We start from the raw sequence: 4975 nt of genomic DNA on the forward strand, positions 1-4975 counted from the left end.
GCAACCTAATATGGACACTTCTAGTTGTGAGGTTGAGTACATGGAAATCTTCACAAAACTACAGTTGAGTGGGTATGATTGAGGCTCCTTATGGCTGATGTGAGTGTTAGACAGGACATTGCCAACACTATCTACACAAATAGTCAGAGTGCATTGGTAGTTGCAAGGAACACAATTTTTCATGCTCGCACACACATATGCTAGGGAGAGGCTCTCTACAGGAGGGATCAACTTGCCTTATATGCCAGCATAGGATAACCTTGCATATATTTTCACAAAGGCATTATCTCATGAGAAGTGAGAAGCTATTCGCAAATATTTGGGCTTACTCTGCTACAAACGGGATCGCGAAAGGCCCTGCAAAATACCAAACACTAGATACTATAGCCGTTGAAACACACAAATCTACATAACTAGCAACCATCCTTGCACATAATCAAGCTACACACGAGGGGAGAGAGATAGAGAGTGGGAGAGAACGAAAGAACACGTGCAGACGCACCTCCTAGAGTGGAGTGCTACGCTAGCACGACGAAAGACAAGAGAGGAGAGGAGAGAAGAATACACAGACATTGGGTGCAATCTCCCCCCATGAAAAAGTGAGCATTTCCCTCTTGCTTGTATTTCATTTATAGATTCTTGAATGCTCAAAAATGAATACACATTGGTCGGCCGGCAGAAATGACCATAGCTCCTAATGAGCACTTTAGTAATAAATGTACAAATCCTATATCCATAACATACTCCGGGGTTGAAAAAGCAACTACCCTCAGTTGCAAGCTACATAAGTGGTGGAGTCGAGTGGGAGGTACAAAACTTTGAGGACATTCCTGCATAGCACAATGAGTAACTAAAAACAAAAAGAGGAACAATGAGTAGTAGGAAGCAATTGAAAAGTGCAAAAATGTGTAACATTTGTATGGTGTGATGGGAGTGCATGAAGTAAATGTACAGAGGTGCGGAGTGCAACCTTGGGCAGTAATGTTGTTCCAAATAAACCACCACCTGTTACTTTTTTAACTTTCCATACCAATGCATCATATCCGCTCATATCAATCCATACCCAATGTGGTGGGCCAGTTTGACATATAATGTAACCATGGAGAGTACTGCTTGATCAGGCGTAGGTACTCTAATACACATGTATCAGCAACCATTCCATAACATTATTGCAAGGCCGAGAGTATTGACTCACCAGGTGTAGGCACTCTAGGATACATGTATCGACATCCAAAAAATTCCTTAACAATATTGCAAAGCGGAGAGGCCTGCCTCACAAGGCGTAGGTACTCTAAGACATGTGTCAATAACCATAAGTTTCCATAATTGTGGAGCGGAGAGTCCTGCCCTCTTTAGGCATAGGAGCTCTAATATGTGTAGAATTGTTTCCATTTCCATTCAATTCAACGCATAAGATCCTTGCCATGACAATGTATAATGTCTTAACCAGTGTATTGCTCATGTATAAAGCGTCTTAATACAAAGTACAAAGGATAATGAGAGTTGTGAAGGTTAGGCAACACACAAGTAAACCATCAAATATTACATAGAAAGAGATTACTAACTACGGGTAATTGAAATGACTTTGCTAGAGAGATATAATCAAAATGTATGAATAAATTGCATACCGTAAGATTCTTGAATATGACAGCATTGTACGTCGTAACTTTACCTACACAAGTATCTCTCAAAGACAAAGCACTAAAACACTTTCATTTTAAATTTAAGAAGACATTAATAACTGCACATCAAATGCATTAACATGTTAAATTCCATGCAGGACAGAAGTGATGCAAAGTTTGTTTGCCAAGAATGAGAGTAGATGACTTGAAGTACAGACGAGCGGATAAGAGGGATGTTATATAAATTGACACAGTGGTTTGCAATAGTTGGATAACCAGTGGATATCAGTCTTTTGAGAAAGTGATGCCACACTCAATGTATAAATGTTAGGATAGGGCAAAAGCAGGTCTGCCAAAGTAGTTGACATCAAAGTTTGGCGTAAAGGTAAATATCCGTCAGTAAATGTAATCCTCTGCGAAGGAGTATTAGAAACATTGACAGGGAGGTGATACATAAGCAAATAAATGGAATAATATCGAGCAATATGAAACAACAATTTGGCTTACATATGATGTAAGATTTAAGATAAATTTTAGAGTAATCAAAGAAAAAATCGAATTACACTACATCATTGGTAATGTGTATAAACTTACATTAGGGAGATAATGGCTCTTGCAAATAATGATGAGAGAGGGATTTTCTTGTTTATGCTTGATACTTGCTTACATTGAGCCGGGTAGAGTTAAAAATCACAAGCCACTAAAGTATGGAACATCTATATTGATGACAACTTCTAGAATTATTCAAGCTGTTAAATACCACTAACAGCAACGCCTGTGGACATATATTAATGTTCTCTTAGTAAGGAAATTAGTGGGTATTTTACCTTCTTTTATTGAAAGAGGTTTATGAAAACCGGTACCATCACATGCGCTGGAAGAAAACATTTTAGGAAGAAGAAAAAATTTAAAATAATATATATATTATTATATAGCTATGTTTTCAAACCAAAGATCTCTAGGTTACACGAGCTATTTGTTTCAAGTTTGAAGATAAATTTCAATTATTGATTTCTAATACAGGTTTCATTTTTTGAGCTTTAAGAGAAAAATTGAGTTATCAAGCCAACCATTATGCCAAGTAAAGGGAATATGAAGAAAAATTTCAATGAAAAACAACATAGATCAGAGATATTCATCACATTAGAGATGTTTTATTAGCCATAGTAACCAATTTTGAGTGAGAGAGAGAGAGAGAGAGAGAGAGAGAGAGAGCCAAAAGGCTAAAATTACCTATGAGACCAAACCAAGACAATTCTTGTGGATCTAAACCAAAGCCTTGGTACAAAAATAAAATGAAGTAAAGTGAAAGACTGAAAGAAAAAGACTAAAATGAATTAAATCCTAAAATTGCTAGGTTAGAGTCAGCATCATCGTCAATGCTGGTGGATGCCTGATAATGGGCGTTGTCCAAAAAACGATTGTAGCAGTTGAACAGAGACCAGGGTAGCCAATGAGATCAAGTACACATGCATGGGCTAGTTTTGATGTGATGCCATGAAAGTGCAATGCTTGGATTTTATCGAGCATTGGACTTGACTTGAAAACACGTACTATCATGCCCCTGCAGGCAGCAATCTCTTGATCATTATCCAAGATAAGCCTTTAGATTGTTTTGTCAAACATGTCGCTCCTACCTATTGATGCCACGGTTCCCTCGCGAGGATGACCCATTTGTGAGTAACTCAGCAGGAAGAAATTGGACATTCTCTCCCAAAATATCTTATTTCAACCCTACATTTCAAATGTCAAAGGTCGTCTTTTTGCAGATTCTATGCAGGAAAATCTTGCCAATATACGGTGGTAAGATGTCTTCTGTCGACAAGACCAGGATGGAGTGATGGGCTATGGTACAAACCTCCAATATTACGACAACAAATACTCTAGGTTGAAACTGGGAAATAACGTTCTCAACTTTTCCGTGTATCACACAAACTTAGTCACTCAAGAGTAGATACATCATTGATAGATGAATTTCAGGAGCTTATGGATGTGGAGACGATTCTCGTGACACAAGGGGAGCAGGGGCTTGATGGTAGGTTAGAGGTGGGTGTTGCGTCCAGCATGCTCAAAGAGGCGGCGGTGCAATTTCGCTACAGCTTCAGCCATCAATCCATCAAGTGTAGCTGTTGCCAATGCATGGGGTACTACCTTGCTTACCCATGGGAATTTCAAAGTCATATTGAGTGAAAAGCTCAGAGAAATGCTTTTAGAGGCAGGATCACTTCGTAAGAAGCTGGATCCTGAAGGCACAGTCATCAATTTGGAGGATATGATTCCAAAATTTTGTGAGGAGTGTGAGAAATTGCTTATGGTTGGCGGATAGTGGGCGAGAGCAACACCAAGTGCATGCAAAAGCAACTCATGTGAGAGAAAGAGCAGTAGGCAGACTAAAACGGCTGTGTGTGTGTGTGTGTGTGTGTGTGTGTGTTTGTGTGGGTTGGTAGATCGCTGTTAAGAGAGATCAAAGGGGGAGAGTGAGAGGTGCATGTGCAGCTTGTGGTGGTCGAGAAAGAGAAAGAAGTGAATAATTAGATGAACCTCAGTTGGCTCAGGTAAATTAGCTGCACCGTCAGAAAGAGGGAGGGAGAGCGAGAGAGGGTCTGCATGATAGGCAACTGAAAGTGTGTGTGTGTGTGTCTCCTAAAGCAACAACTGCTTATTGGCGGCTGCATGAGAGCATCAGTGCAGGCCATCAAAAGCGGGTTGGTGGGTACGGTAGTAGTGGGTAGAACCAGTCTATGCAAGGGGGTAAGAAGAGAGAAGGATGAATGGGTAGGAGGAATATCTACATGGCGGCTTTTGGTGTGATGTGGAGAGTGAAAGTAAGAGAGAGAGAGAGAGAGAGAGAGAGAGAGAGGGGTGATTGACAGTGTGTAGTTGCATTCCCTGCATATCAAGACGCAATCCAAGCAACTGCATGCTGGTGGAGGCTGAACCCAAGGAGCACTAACGGCGCATGCGATGTTGGGCGCAGAGGTGGAGATCAGGTTCGCGTTGCGGCCATCCTCTCAAATCAGCGGTATGGTTTGCAAGAAAATAAGAGAGGACTTTTTTTTTCTATTAAAAAAAATTGCTTGTGAGGTAATGCCCATGGCAGCTACAAGCTTACACTTGGAATTGGTCAAAACGAATGTTACAACCAAAACTAGTCAGGCCCAGGTCTTATCCAGATAATCTTGGATGGTTGGTGAGATTAATTCCGCGTAATTGAGAAAAGAAAAAAAAAACATCCATCTTATTCCATTACTATCGGTGTGTACTAATAGTCGTCAAGCCTCGATACCTAATCCTATTGCATCTTCTCTATTATACAGGTATTGTTGTCATTATATAACCATAAACACAATGGA

General features: G+C 40.2%; 1 pseudogene; it reads left to right on the top strand.

Moving 5' to 3' along the window:
• Nucleotides 1–3021: 3021 nt before the first annotated feature.
• On the top strand, nucleotides 3022–4283 carry LOC147452924 (uncharacterized; annotated as a pseudogene).
• Nucleotides 4284–4975: the final 692 nt, after the last annotated feature.

The sequence above is a fragment of the Adiantum capillus-veneris genome, chromosome 8, assembly GCF_014529385.1.
Source record: "Adiantum capillus-veneris isolate H3 chromosome 8, ASM1452938v2, whole genome shotgun sequence".
NCBI lineage: Eukaryota > Viridiplantae > Streptophyta > Polypodiopsida > Polypodiales > Pteridaceae > Adiantum > Adiantum capillus-veneris.